This window comes from Bubalus kerabau, chromosome 7 (assembly GCF_029407905.1).
Source record: "Bubalus kerabau isolate K-KA32 ecotype Philippines breed swamp buffalo chromosome 7, PCC_UOA_SB_1v2, whole genome shotgun sequence".
In the NCBI taxonomy this organism is placed as follows: domain Eukaryota; kingdom Metazoa; phylum Chordata; class Mammalia; order Artiodactyla; family Bovidae; genus Bubalus; species Bubalus kerabau.
The window spans coordinates 101,349,900-101,366,209 of NC_073630.1; the positions used below are offsets into that span (position 1 = coordinate 101,349,900).

At 41.1% G+C, this 16,310-nt stretch overlaps 2 pseudogenes; both read right to left on the reverse strand.

Annotated features, from left to right (window-relative positions):
- Positions 1-8,207: 8,207 nt before the first annotated feature.
- LOC129657120 (28S ribosomal protein S17, mitochondrial-like) lies at positions 8,208-9,126 on the reverse strand (annotated as a pseudogene).
- A 4,897-nt stretch (positions 9,127-14,023) lies between these two features.
- On the reverse strand, positions 14,024-14,894 carry LOC129657121 (growth hormone-inducible transmembrane protein-like; annotated as a pseudogene).
- Between the last annotated feature and the right edge of the window lie 1,416 nt (positions 14,895-16,310).

Here is a 16,310-nt window from a genome sequence, read left to right on the forward strand (position 1 = left end):
CCCGGAAGGAAGAAATGAGGTACCAGAAACAAAGAGAGGGACTTCCCTGGTGCTCCAGTGATTAAGACTCCGCACTTCCACTGCATGGGACGTGGGTTTGATCCCTGATCCAGGAAGTTAAGTTCTCACATGTTCCTCGTACGGCCGAAATAAGTAAAATTTCTTTAAAAAAGAGATATTTGAATCCAAAATTTGAAACCTAAGAAAAGAAAGCAGAGCTTCTCTGATGACTCAGTGGTAAAGAATCTGACTGCCAATGCAGGAGAACACGGGTTCAATCCCTGAAAATCCCAGATTTGCAATCTGGGGAAATCCCACATGCTGTGGAGCAGCTAAGCCTGGGTGCTGCAACCATTGAGCCTGTGCTTAGGGCCGGGGAGCCGCAAATACTGTAGCCCTGGCCTAGAGCCCATGCTCCACAGCAAGAGAAGCCACCCCAGGGAGAAGCCTGCATGTCACAACTAGAGAAAAAGCCTGCCTGCAGCAACGAAGACCCAGCACAGCCAAAAATAAATTATTAAAAAAAGAAAAGGGAATTCCACCATGGTTCAGAGGATAAGACTCCATGCTTCCTCGACAGAGGGCATGGGTTTGATGCCTGGTTGGGGAACTAAGATCCCACACACTTTGTGATGTGGCCAAAAATTAAAAAAAAAAAAAAAAAGTAGAAAAATCTTCAATGCATCAGTGTGATAGAGATCATGCAATGCAAAGAGGAAAGACATGTGAGAGCAGAAGGGAAATCAGATCAGCTGGTCTGAGCCTCCCTTTTTGCAGATGAGGAAAATGAGGCCAGGAGGCTAATTGTCCTGCTGACAGTCACTCACGAAGTGTTAGAGCTGGACTAGAGCCCTTGGCTCCTGATGTCCAGTACAGTGTCCTTCCTGAAACATTCTGCTCCTTCACTCACTCGGCGATTATGGATTGCACATGTCATGTATACCCAGAGACTTAACCCATCACCAGTTTGATCATAGACAGTACTTCTGAAAATTGATGGCTTTATTTCCTTTCTCATCAATTCACCTTTAAGAGAGAGGAGCAAAGAAAGAGGAGACAGAAGGGAAAAAAAGGGAAAGGGAATAAGCTTTAGACAAACATAAAATCATCATTGGAGAAAGCCTAATAATATTTCTGTTCCTAAAAGAGGGAAAAAAATTAGATTTAGAAAAGCCCATTTTGAGATTTCCCTGGTGTCCAGTGGCTAAGATTCCATGCTTCCAATGCAGGTGGCCTGGGTTCAATCCCTGGTCAGGGAACTAGATCCCACATGAGACAACTAAAACGTGCAGAGAGAGAAAGAGAGAGAAAGGAAAAAAAACCATTTCAAAACACACACACAAATCCTTTTAACTTACTTAAACAGTAATTCAGACTGTTGACAATTTTATCAAGTTACAGAATAAAACAGCCAATATTAATCCCCTCAGAATGGACATGAAGGATGTTTGAGGAGGAAAGAAGTTTTTCTTTAAACTACATGATCTTTCAGACAGCTAAGATAGACAGTCTCTTCAAAACAGTTGTTTTCTCTTTCTCTTTTTTAGTCTAAGGTGTTTCTAAAGTGGACCATCTTATTTAGGTCAAAGTTCTGCAGAGTAGCCGGTACAATTCCAAACCATCTTCTATGAAGCCATGTCAGAAAGTAGTGCAAGTTTATTAGCAGACAACCCATGAGAAGTTGGCTGACATTTGGTCAAAAATAAAAATAGAACTTAGAAGAGTTTTGGTCTCTAACCCCAAAGATTAGTTGCCCTGCCTGCTTACTCAAAAAATCAGCATGTCTCTGAAACCCAAAGAAATAATAAAAGTCCAGATTCAGCATAAAACCCTGCAATTAAGGACAGAGAGTTCTCAGCAGGGGAAACACAAGGGGTCTCAGATGTGTATATTGCTACTGAGTTGAGGTCCTGCTTTGTGGCAGCAAAGGACTTGTCCATACATTGATGGCAGTTGTTCCAGGCCAATCAGCCCAACACGACTAGGACCAAACCTGTAGTCAAACACACATGTTGCAACAAGAGAGACTGCACATGGGAGAAACTATAGGTGTCTCAAGGGAAAAGAGTTACAGGATTGGAGAGAATGCCATATTTAGGTGGAATTTAAAGGAAAATCAAATGTTGTGATGGGATCAAAACAAAGCACTTCAGTTCAGTTCAGTTCAGTCACCCAGTCGTGTCCTACTCTGCGACCCCATGAACCGCAGCACGCCAGGCCTCCCTGTTCATCACCAACTCCTGGAGTCCACCCAAACCCATGTCCATTGTGTCGGTGATGCCATCCAACCATCTCACCCTCTGTCGTCTCCTTCTCCTCCTGCCCTCAATCTTTCCCAGCATCAGGGTCTTTTCAAATGGGCCAGCTCTCCGCATCAGGTGGCCAAAGTATTGGAGTTTCAGCTTCAGCATCAGTCTTACCAATGAACACCCAGGGCTGATCTCCTTTAGGATGGACTGGTTGGATCTCCTTGCAGTCCAAGGGACTCTCAAGAGTCTTCTCCAACACCACAGTTCAAAAGCATCCATTCTTTGGTGCTCAGCTTTCTTTATAGTCCAACTCTCACATCCATACATGACCACTGGAAAAACCATAGCCTTGACTAGACAGACCTTTGTTGGCAAAGTAATGTCTTTGCTTTTCAATATGCTGTCTAGGTTGGTCATAACTTTCCTTCCAAGGAGTAAGCATCTTTTAATTTTATGGCTGCAATCACCATCTGCAGTGATTTTGGAGCCCAGAAAAATAAAGTCAGCCACTGTTTCCACTGTTTCCCCATCTATTTCCCATGAAGTGGTGGGACCGGATGCCATGATCTTCGTTTTCTGAATGTTGAGCTTTAAGCCAACATTTTCAGTCTCCTCTTTCACTTTCATCAAGAGGCTCTTTAGTTCTCCACTTTCTGCCATAAGGGTGGTGTCATCTGTATATCTGAGGTTATTGATATTTCTCCCAGCAATCTTGATTCCAGCTTGTGCTTCGTCCAGCCCAGTGTTTCTCATGATGTACTCTGCATATAAGTTAAATAAGCAGGGTGACAATATACAGGCTTGACGTACTCCTTTTCTTATTTGGAACCAGTCTGTTGTTGCATGTCCAGTTCTAATGGTTGCTTCCTGACCTGCATATAGGTTTCTCAAGAGGCAGGTCAGGTGGTCTGGTATTCCCGTCTCTTTCAGAATTGTCCACAGTTTGTTGTGATCCAGGGTTGTAGGTGAAGGTGACAGAATCAGTTGTGGCCTGCCAGGACGTCCCTGGTGTTCCAGTGGTTAAGAATCTTTCTTCCATCACCGGGGACGTGAGTTCAGTCCCTGGTCAGGGAAGATCCCACAAATGCTGCAGGGCCACTAAGTCCCTGCACCACAACTACTGAGCCAGAGCATCAGGAGCCTGTGCTTCAAAACAAGAGAAGCCAACACGATGAGAAGTCATCACTCTGAAAGACCCAACTTGTGGCAACTATAGAAGGCCCATGGCCAGAAACAAAGACCCAGCGTAACCAAAAATAAACAGATAATATAATATACTTAGATCTGGACTCCCAAAATGAACAGGCTTGTTTCCTTGGAAACGACAAAGTTAAGGTAAAGGTGGAATGTGGTTCCCAGAAACCACTTCTCTGAAGCTGGGTAGGAAATCACTTCTCACATTCATGTCTTTGTGTAATCAGTTACACTTGAGTGTGGTGGGACTTCTCGCTTGCTTCTGCAACCAGGAGAATATAGCAAAGGTGATAAGATGTCACTCAAAGTAAGATCACCTCACTTTGCCTAAGACTGTCTTGCTGTCATACTCACTCCAGATATTATTCTCACTGGCTTAATTAATCTAATGGATCATTTTTTTTGAGGTTTTCATCGATTTATTCATATACTTATGCACTAATTTGAACAAATACATATACATATAGTGCAAATCATCATATTTATTAGACAAAACACTGTGCCAGGGTCTCTAGAGGATTTCAGGGTAATATGAGAACCATTATAATGGCATGTCTGGCTCTCTATCCCAGGAATATTTTATCTCATAGTTGGAGCTACTCAGCTATCATGTGAGAGCTTGCTCTTGCTGTTGAACCAAAGGAACCGAGCATCTGCATCCACAGAGTGGGCTCAGCTGTGCTGCTGCACTTGGACTCATCCCCTCATTCACTTACTCATTCGTCATATATCTATTGAGGTACAAACATGTGCTTGACATGATTTAAATTCTGGTGACAGAAAAATCAACAGGACATGGCTCCTAGCTTCAAGGGGCTCATGGTCTAGTGAGAGAGTCAGACATCTTGACAATAATTATATTGGGCTTCCCTGGTGGCTCAGATGGTAAAGAATCTGCCTGCAATGCAGGAAACTCAGGTTCAATCCCTGGATCAGGAAGATCCCCTGGAGAAGGGAATGGCTACCTACTCCAGTATTCTTACCTGGAGAATCCCATGGACAGAGGAGCCTGATGGGCTACAGGCTATGGGTAGTTCATCCTTATGTGGAGGGTGCTGTTGGAACACAGAGGATCAAATCTCTTCTCCCGTCTGGAGAGGCTGGGGAAGACTTGACAGAGGAGCTGATTGTGAGCTCTGTCTAGAGAAAAGGCTGTGAACCCCAGGTAGATAAGGGAGGAAGTGGTGTTGCAGGCAGAGGGACCTGCGAGTGTAGAGAAAGGGCTCCCTGTGTTCAAGGAGCTGCAGAGAGTCTGGTGTTGACAGGGAGAAGGGGGGGATGACACTTGGAAAGACTGACTGGGTCAAGACCATGAGGGGTCTTGGTTTCATTGAACTCTACTTCCAAAAGTTAGTCTCTGGCTTTCTTCCCGGTGACCAAACTCCACCTTCTGTCTCTACCTTGGCTGGTTTGTTTATAAACCCAGTTTCCACTTTTCCCTCTTGAGGACTCACATGTGACCAAATCAGTCTTTACTTCAGACACCAGCTCTTTCCTCTTTCTTCCCTCAACCTCTGCCAGCTGTCTCCAACCATTTCTCCAGACTGAAGCTACACAGCTTTCCAGATGCAGAATCTTGGATTCTCAAAAATTGAAGGCATTTTTAAGACTATCAGACCAGTGGTCTTTTAATCTTCCTTTTGTTATATATTAACAGACATGGTGATTTTCTTCTGCAAAACATACTTCCAAGGAGGTATTTGCACCGAAACCCTGTTCCTGTCTTTCCACTTCAACTGACATCAGTGAACTGCAAGTAGTTGAAAGAGACATCATTGTAGGACTAACGCTGAAACTGTAAACACTGGCGCTCCTAAAACCACAGGTAACAATTTCCCTGTGACTGATCTCAAGGATCTGATCTCAACCAAAGACGCTTCTTTCAACACCCCAGAACCTCAGCTTGACTATTCCTGATGATGTAAATCTCATCTTTCATAAGCAGTCATTCAACTCCTGAAAGTGAAAGTTGCTCAGTCATGTCCAACTCTTTGCAGCCCCATGGACTATACAGTCCATGGAATTCTCCAGACCAGAATACTGGAGTGGGTAAACTTTCCCTTCTCCAGGGGATCTTCCCAACCCAGGGATCAAACCCAGGTCTCCCGCATTGCAGGTGGATTCTGTACCTACTGAGCCACAAGGGAAGCCCTAGAATACTGGAGTGGGTAGACTGTCCCTTCTCCAGTGGATCTTCCCAATCCAAGAATCGAACTGGGGTCTCCTGCATTGCAGGCGGATTCTTTACCAACTGAGCCATGAGGGAAGCCCCATTCAATTCGCAGACAGCTCCAAATATTAGTTCTTTCTTAAACAGAGTAGAATCTCCTTTTCTGTGATTTTATGTATCCCAGTCCCAGTCTTTGGTTACAGAGAATAAATATAATCATGCCTCCACATAACAGTCCTTGAAATATCTAAAGATGATTTCTCTAGTTCCAATAGCAGTTTTCTTTTTCTACTTTAAATATTCCACAGGAATGGTTTCCATTCTTGGAGGACTAAATGGACCATTTAGGTTATTGGGGTAGACAAAATTTGGATTAGACATTTAATAATTTTCTCTTCCACTAAGAGGAAAGTCAGAATAGTTTTAGCTTCAGAAAACCCATGTGTTATACCCCACAGGGTTATTTTATTAGTGGGTAACTGACCAAACAAACTTAATTATAAATCAATGGGGTAACAAAAGCATTATGATACAGTCTTAGGATAATTTATTGTGTGACTAAAATCTTGCATTAGAAAAATAAGTTACAGAATCTCAGAATGTCAGCATGGACTGCAATGCCATATTTCTACTAAATAAAAGGACTAGTATGAAAGATGGAGAAGGCAATGGCACCCCACTCCAGTGTTCTTGCCTGGAAAATCCCATGGACGGAGGAGCCTGGTAGGCTGCAGCCCATGGGATCGCTAGGAGTCGTACAAGACTGAGCGACTTCACTTTCACTTTTCACTTTCCTGCATTGGAGAAGGAAATGGCAACCCACTCCAGTGTTCTTGCCTGGAGAATCCCAGGGATGGGGGAGCCTGGTGGGCTGCCGTCTACGGGGTCGCACAGAGTCGGACACGACTGAAGCAACGCAGCAGCAGTATGAAAGTAAAACAAAACCCCCAAAACTTCTTGTTTTTTCCCTATACATTTGAATTGTGGTAAGAAGTAAATTTTTGAATTTATTTCACAAAATTGTCATGGGGAAATACAGACAAAAGGAAAAATTAACAAATGAAAATAGCATTTTTTTAAATTTTATTTTATTTTTAAACTTTACATAATTGTATTAGTTTTGCCAAATATCATGAAAATAGTATTTTCTAACCCATTCACCCCCCCTTTCCCCAATGCACATCTAATACGAAATTTAGTGCTTTTTATGCTGCTGTTTTGTGATTAGTATATTTTTATTACATATTTTAAGAATTCAATAAGAATGTTTTAATAGAATGATATTATGATGAATTATCAATTTTTTCCTAGATGAGATGGCTGGATGGCATCATTGACTCGATGGACGTGAGTCTGGGTGAACTCCGGGAGTTGATGATGGACAGGGAGGCCTGGTGTGCTGTGATTCATGGGGTCGCAAAGAGTCGGACATGACTGAGCAAATGAACTGAACTGAAATATAAACTAAATTTAAATCTTTGCTTAATTTGATATGGAGACCAGTAAAGCCATTTTCAGTGTTTTTCATTTTATTTTTATTTTTCTGAAATTATTTAATCAGAATCAATTCTTTGTTTTGAAGATTTGGTCACTTCTTGCCCATATCTAATTTTACCACTGAAAATTTTGCCACTATAATTTTTTTCTTCTTTTGGCCTCTTGTGGGATCTTAATTCCTTAACTAGGGATTGCACTCAGGCCCTCAGCAGTGAAAGTGCAGAGTCCTAACCACTGTTCCACCAGGGAATTCCCTATAGTTTCTTTTTATGACCATAATTTCTACCAAATAAAAATTTCCCAGTCATAATTTTGCATATCTAAATTTTGTCAAAAGATTTCACTCTTGTGTTAATTTTTAAGTTTTATTTTATAAGGGTCAACATTCTTATTAATACAGATCTGAATCTGATAAAGTCTGACCCAAGCATGTTAAATATTTCAACTTCGAACTGGTTAAGTCAGAGAAAAAAATTTAGTATTGTATTACATACCCTCAAAAATAACAATTCACTTAATGTGGCTTTATCTGTTTATGATATCAAAAGGTAGATTTTCTTCTTCCAAAAAAAGATTCTAAGATACATTCAAGATTTCTTTGAATGAAAAAAATGCACCTTCTGAAACAAAGCATTATAAAATTATACAAAGATTATAAACATTATAAAACACTATAAAATAATGTCGTGGATTACTAGGTACACTTCATTTCAGTTCAGTTGCTCAGTCGTGTCCAACTCTCTGTGACCCCATGGACTGCAGCACGCCAGGTCTCCCTGTCCTTCACCAACTCCCGGAGCTTGCTCAAAGCCATGTCCATCCGGTCGGTGAAGCCATCCAACCATCTCATCCTCTGTCGTCCCCTTCTCCTCCTGCCTTCAATCTTTCCCAGCATCATGCTGAGTCTCAGTGTAACAAAAAAGTATGTTACCAATAAAGAAACTTGAAAAATTATAACAAGGCCTTTATTTCATTTATTTCTGGTATTTCATGAATCCCAGAGGATGAATTGGACAGTTTGTGAGGAAACTTAGAAAGCTTTTTCCATGAAGCAAACTTAGAAATCTGTGCTTGTGTCTCTGTCTTCCAATCCTCCTTCACTGTGTTGAAGAGGTACCAAGTTCTGCGCAATTTTTGGTTAAATGAGTGGTTTCCAAACTGACTGGACTCTCCAGGTAAGGAGTTCCTGCTCACAGTTTCCCGGTCACTAGATCTATGACTTGTCCAGCTTTGAAAATGATCTCAGGCGGTTCCTGTTTCACGTGCTTTGTTCATGCGACAAGCAAAGCAGTGAGCAACACAGTTCCCCGGCTTCGCACTGCTAAAGAGCATTGTAAACAAAGTGGGTTTTTCACTTACTAAAACACTTTAATGGGGACTTCCATGGTGGTCCGGGGGTTGGGTGTCTGCCTGCCAATGCAGGGAACGTGGGTTCGATCCCAGGTTGGGGAGGATTCCACATGCTGAGGGGCGATTAAGTCCACATGCCACCACTTGAGAGCATGTGCACCATGACTAAGGTGGTGATGGCAGTCAAAGATAAGTAAATATTTTTTAAGAATAAAAAAGAAAACGCTTTATATACACTAACATATGTAAAATAGATAGCCAACAGAAATTTGCTGTATGACTCAGGAACTCAAACTGGGGCTCTGTAACAACTTGGAGGGGTGGAAAAGGGTGGGAGGAGGGAGGAAGGTTCAAGAGGGAGGGAACATATGTACACCTATGGTTAATTCATGCTGATATATGATAGAAATCAAACCAATATTGTAAAGCAGTCATCAATCAATTATAAATATAATTAAAAAAAATAAAATGCTTTAATAAGTAGGGATCCAGAAAAAGCCTGGTTACTCTCACTGTAGCAGTTTGTTGAATTGCTGTCCCAATCACTTTTCCCAGGGCCCATTTGGCTATGGAGTTGGGCACCTGGAGTTCTCCCACACGGTTGTGCTTTGGGCCCTGGAATCCACCCACAGCAGGAGTCACCTCAAGGCTCCACCAGCCTGACATGTGGCTTCCTAAGATTTCTTAAGTCAATATTCAAAGTTTTCAGTGATGTAAAAGAGAGATGTGGGACTTCCCTGATGCTCCAGTGGTTAAGAATCCTCCTTCTAATCCAGGGGATGTGGGTTCCATCCCTGGTCAGGGAACTAAGCCTATGGGCCACAATGAAGACACAGCACAGCCAAAATATAAAAATAAAACTGCTCTTGTACCTCTACAAATGCATAGAGAAATTTAAAGAGGAAAAAAAGAGATGGGATTTTTAAAAAATAAAATGTGTATCACTAATTTTGTCACGTACATTTTTAGGTGAAATCAACTTGATGTCATTCATACCACTAATACTCATTTTGAATTTGGTATAAGACTGATAATTTATGTTTCTTTCTTAGAAAATACACGAGGAAATTATGATGGTAACTTTTGATCATTCAGGATTTTTCCATTGTCCTAGATGAATTTGGTGAATATACTATTTCCACATGCATTTTAGGAACTAACTAGTTCAAAGTTAGTTGCTAACTAGTTTTCACTAACTAGTTCAAAGCAGTATCAAAGCAAAGATTTGATATTTGCATTGCCCTAATGACTACTGAAAGATGATGCTGTGAAAGTGCTGCACTCAATATACCAGCAAATTTGGAAAACTCAGCAGTGGCCACAGGACTGGAAACGGTCAGTTTTCATTCCAATCCCAAAGAAAGGCAATGCCAAAGAATGCTCAAACTACCGCACAATTGCACTCATCTCACATGCTAGTAAAGTCATGCTCAAAATTCTCCAAGCCAGGCTTCAGCAATACATGAACTGTGAACTTCCAGATGTTCAAGCTGGTTTTAGAAAAGGCAGAGGAACCAGAGATCAAATTGACAACATCCGCTGGACCATCAAAAAAGCAAGAGAGTTCCAGAAAAAACATCTATTTCTGCTTTATTGACTATGCCAAAGCCTTTGACTGTGTGGATCACAATAAACTGGAAAATTCTTCAAGAGATGGGAATACCAGACCACCTGACTTGCCTCTTGAGAAACCTGTATGCAGGTCAGGAAGCAACAGTTAGAACTGGACATGGAACAACAGACTTGTTCCAAATAGGACAAGGAGTACGCCAAGGCTTATATTGTCACCCTGTTTATTTAACTTCTATGCAGAGTACATCATGAGAAACACTGGGCTGGACGAAGCACAAGCTGGAATCAAGATTGCCGGGAGAAATATCAATAACCTCAGATATGCAGATGACACCACCCTTATAGCAGAAAGTGAAGAGGAACTAAAAAGCCTCTTGATGAAAGTGAAAGAGGAGAGTGAAAAAGTTGGCTTAAAGCTCAACATTCAGAAAATGAAGATCATGGCATCTAGTCCCATCACTTCATGGGAAATAGATAGGGAATCAGTGGAAACAGTGTCAGACTTTATTTTGGGGGGGCTCCAAAATCACTGCAGATGGTCACTGCAGCCATGAAATTAAAAGACGCTTACTCCCTGGAAGGAAAGTTATGACCAACCTAGATAGCATATTGAAAAGCAGAGACATTATTTTGCCAACAAAGGTTCGTCTAGTCAAGGCTATGGTTTTTCTAGTAGTCGTGTATGGATGTGAGAGTTGGACTATGAAGAAAGCTGAGTGCCGAAGAATTGATGCTTTTGGACTGTGGTGTTGCAGAAGACTCTTGAGAGTCCCTTGGACTGCAAGGAGATCCAACCAGTCCATTCTAAAGGAGATCAGCCCTGGGTGTTCTTTGGAAGCAATGATGCTAAGCCTGAAACTCCAGTACTTTGGCCACCTCATGTGAAGAGTTGACTCATTGGAAAAGACTCTGATGCTGGGAGGGATTGGGGGCAGGAGGAAAAGGGGACGACAGAGGATGAGATGACTGGATGGCATAACCGACTCGATGGACGTGAGTTTGAGTGAACTCCGGGAGTTGGTGATGGACAGGGAGGCCTGGCGTGCTGCGATTCATGGGGTCGCAAAGAGTCGGACACGACTGAGCAACTCAACTGAACTGAATGACTACTTAGGACTTCCCAGGTGACACTAGCGGTAAAGAAGCTGCCTGCCAATGCAGGAGGGGTAAGAAACTCTGGTTAGAACCCTGGGTTAGAAACACCCACTGGAGGAGGCCATGGCAACCCACCCCAGTATTCTTGCCTGGAGAATCCCATGGACAGAGGAGCCTGGTGGGCCACAGTCTATAGGGTTGCAAAGAGTCGGACACAAGTGAAGCAAATTATAATGCATGCATGCAATGAGTACTGATGTCCAGCATCTTTTCATGTACTTTTGGACCATTTGTGTATATTCTTTGGGAAAATTTCTATTTGGATTCTTTGCCAGTCTTAAAATTGGGTTATTTGTCTTTCCCCCCAGCTTTGAGTTGTATTTCTTTAATACTCCAGTTACAAGGTTTTTTATTTTTCATCAGATATATGTTTTGCAATATATTCACATTCTGTGGATTGCTTTCACTCACTTGATGCTATACTTTGAAGCACAAACATTTTTAATTTTAATAAAATCCAATTTATCTGTTTTTTTTTTCTGGCTTTTTTTCCCCCATTTATTATTTCAGAAATAAGCATCCTATGTAAATTGAAATGGTTAGAATAGTTATCTCTGGATTACTATAATAAATATTTGTCAAAACCACCAGCCATGGGTGGGAGGGAGGTTCAAGAGGGAGGGGACATATGCATACTTAGAGCTGATTCAAGTTGATGTATGGCAGAAACCAACACAACATTGTAAAGCAATTATCCTCCAGTTAAAAATAAATTAAAAAAACACCAACCATCTCAATAATCATACAGTTATTTCATTCATAAGAACTTCCAAAAATAACTCTTGTATCAAAGAAAAACTTACAAATTGCACGGGAGAGTTAAGCAATGGTCTATGGAGTAGAGAAGGAAAATTCTGCTATTCGAAACTCGAACGAAGCATTTTTCATTTCTTTTTTTTGGTAGACTCATTGTTTCTTTTTTCTTTTTAATTGGAGGATAATTGCTTTAGAATATTGTGTTCACTTCTGCCGTATATCAACGTGAATCAGCCATAGGTTTATGTATGTCCCCTCCCTCTTGAACCTCCCTCCCAACTCCCACCCCAACTCCATTGCATTTTTGATTGATACAGCTCATGAAAAAAGCCTCACTTTGCCTTCCTTTTTTTAGTGATTCCTCTGAGATGGAATTCAAGAAACCAAATCTAAGGGGAAAAACTGCTTTTATAATCTCAAGTGTAATACAAACAGGCTTTTTGATAAAAAGCATTAAAACTTGAAGAGAGGAGAAAGGCAAGCATGTATTCCTTTAAACATTTCAATAAATTTGCAAAACTATTCAGCAATTATGCACATATTGTTTGTATACTTTTAAATTTAGTTATATAGTTATAACTTCTTAACTTAGTTATACAGTTGATATACAATATTATGTATTACATATTATAATATAGTGATTCACAGTATAATTTTTAAAGATTAGGCTCCATTTATACTTATCATAAAATATTGGCTATTAGTTCCTGGATTATACAATATATCCTTGCAGCTTATTTTATACATGATAGTTTGTACCTTTTACTCTCCCACCCCTATATTGCCTCTGCCCCTTCCCCCTCCCCACTGGTAACCATTAATTTGTTCTCTATATCTGTGAGTCTGCTTTGTATACTTAAAAATGCAAGAATTTTCATGCTTTGAATATTTTTTCCTGAGTGTTTTAAGGATATTTTGTTCTAGACGATTCATGACTTCAACACACATATGTAATATATACTGCTGTTGTTCAGTCACTAACTCGTGTCCAACTGCAACTCCATGGACTGCAGCTCGCCAGACTTCCCCACCCTCCACTATCTTCTAGAATTTGCTCAAGTTCACATCCAAGGGGAGTCAGTGATGCTGTCTAACCATATCATCCTCTGCCACCCTCTTGTCCGTTTTTTGTTTTTAATATATATTATGTAAGAGGAATTCTCCATATATTTAATATTGTGGACTCTCTTAACAGTGTGAAACAATGAGAAGTCAAACATGACCACATCTATGTTGTAAGGAGAGTCCTGAGAATCGTCTATGTCTTTGTTTTCTGCTCAATGCTTCTGATAAGTTAGCAGATGTACAGCCAGAACTTATTTTCAAACATCCAGATTCCCTCCGTGGCTCACCACAATTACATATGTGCCAAGTTCTAAGTTTTCACAGGAAGACCACAGCTGACCCTTTACTTCTCTCTTGTCCTTTTACCAAACCCTTATGTCACTTATAACATTACTTGTTAATATCCCACACTCAAAAAAAAAAAAAATGCAGGCACACATTTCCTAAATTTCACTTAACCAAATAAATTTAAAAATCGATAAAACACTTTAATTCCTGCAACACAAACCGGTTTTCACATTCATCAAAACATTTTAGAATTATTCAAACATGAGAATTGAAAATGAGTGCGCTATTTGGAAGAGAACTACTGAATTTATTCTCCAGAAGAAAAAGCAGACCTGAAGCATCACATTGCTGTAACACCTGAAACATGTTGACAAGTCTTATCTTCTAAACTTCAATGAAAGCTGCTTGCACAAACTATTTAATGAACATGCATGCATGTGTGCTAAGTCACTTCGGTCCTGTCCGACTCTTTGCAACCCCATGGACTGTAGCTTGCCAGGCTCCTCTGTCTGTGAGATTCTCCAGGCAAGAATACCGGAGTGTGTTGACACACACTCCTCCAGGGGATCTCCCCAACCCAGGGATTGAACCTATGTCTCTTACATCTCCTGCATGATGGAGGCAGGCAGGTTCTTTATCATTAGTGCAGGAAGCCCCTATTTAGGGAAAATCTTCCCCTATTAAGCCAGATATCTGAAGTATTAAGGAAGTCAGAAGCTGAGTCACTTCACTTCTTTCTGTTGCCTCCAGTTGGTAGAATACTGACAACCAGCGTAAATATATTTAATGTCTCCATGTAGATTCCCAGCACTGAGTTGATAGGGTCATATTTTTGAACCGTATACACTGGTACTACTTCTGCATACCTGATTGATTCCTGCATATCATACATAAGAAACATGCTGAAAAGAACTAATCTACCATAAATTGCTACTGAGTATACAGTGGCAACAGCCACCGTGGTAGGTGGAAGAAACAGATCCCAGTGAGAACACAAAGACAAGATCTAGGCCCATGCCCAAGGGTGCTCTCATGTTCAGAAACTTCTCATTGGGTGGACACATGGCCACATTGGAGAGGTCTCCCACAAAGCCAGCGGTGTACCCCTCTGCTCTGATGAGAAGAGGGCCTCATAATATTTTGAGGAGCCACCATTGCACTGATCACACCTGATAGGAATAACCAAGCAAGATGTTTTGGGCCTGGGTTCCAATAATACGATACTGACTGTATCAGCATTCCAGCTCCAGTTACGGCTGCAAAGGTTGCACCAATCAACACTGAAGAGCCTTTCATCATGAAGTTCTTGAGAGAAGGAGTTCTGTTCACTGCCAAAGCAGATGAAGCTGTTAAGCCAATACTTCCTGCTAAGAGTTAATACATACAGTGGAATGAATTCTATCTTTCACATACTGAGGCCAAATCATAGCCTTTTCAATAGCTCCAATCTCATTAGACATTCCCAAGTCATCAAAGCACAAAGCACCAAGACCAACCGCAGCCCTTCCAGCCATAAAAACATCTTCTCATCTGACCAGTTTTAAATGTTTTTCCAGTGATGGTTCCAAAGTTGCCTACTCGAGTTCTTGGCCAGCTTTTCCATCAGTTCAGTCGCTCAGTCCTGTCCGACTCCTTGCAACCCCATGGACTGCAGCATGCCAGGCTTCCCTGTCCATCACCAACTCCCAGAGCTTGCTCAAACTGATGTCCATTGAGTCAGTGATGGCATCCAACCATCTCATCCTCTGTCGTCCCCTTCTCCTCCTGCCTTCAATCTTTCCCAGCTTTAGGGTCTTTTCCAAGGAGTCAGTTCTTCCCATCAGGTTGCCAAAGGATTGGAGTTTCAGCTTCAGCATCAGTCCTTCCAATGAATATTCAGGACTGATTTCCTTTAGGATGGACTGGTTGGATCTCCTTGGAGTTCAAGGGACTCTCAAGAGTCTTCTCCAACACCAGAGTTAAAAAGCATCAATTCTTGGGCACTCAGCTTTCTTTATAGTCCAACTCTCACATCCATACACGACTACTGGAAAAATCATAGCTTTGACTAGATGGACCTTTGTTGGCAAAGTAATGTCTCTGCTTTTCAATATGCTGTCTAGGTTGGTCATAGCTTTTCTTCCAAGGAGCAAGCGTCTTTTAATTTCATGGCCATAGTCACCATCTGCAGTGATTTTGGAGCCCAAGAAAATAAAGTCTCTCACTGTTTCCATTGTTTTCCCATCTATTTGCCATGAAGTGATGGGACCAGATGCCATGATCTTTGTTTTTCGAATGTCGAGTTTTAGGCCAAAAGACCTCTCCTTGGATCCTTGCAAGACTTTATTTCCAGAGTTTTGAAGAAGTTGATTTTGACAACTTTGGCCACTGTTCTCATTTCTTTTATGGAGTAGTGAAATTTTGGATGGCCTCAATCTGCTATTCTGGCACTGCTTCCATTAATTCATCTGTTATATATCCTTTCCTCTTTTTCTTTTTTTTTTTTAACTAAAAGTGAATTTAATAATGACTATTTTAGTACTTAGACTCTAGGAGAGTTGGAAAGCCACACTGGGAACTCTCATCCAGGAATTATTTCCAAAATCACACTGCAGAATGGGCTCCATAAAGCTCCCCTTGTTTCTCCTGCTGCCGCTCCTGCTGTCCACGAACATGCTGCTTTCGGCACTGATGCCATCAATACTGGAATCTGGATGATGCTGCTAATACACCACTGCTCTCTTGGAAAAGGAGTACCACCACGGCAGCCACCTGTCCTAGCACTGATCCCACTGAATCAATTCCATTCACTTCTGTCTGTTTCAACGTCTGCTACAGGAGAACACTGACTGATAGAATCGAGGTCGTAAATCTGTGCTCTGGCTGTTAGAGAGGCTGGGAAAGTTTTTTTATTTTTAGAGAAACTTTTTCTTAAGACTTTTTTCCTGTGGACCATTTTTTTTTTTTGCATTTATTTATTTTTATTTACACAAGATTTAATTATGATCAGTGTTCTTTAGAGATAAAATTATAAA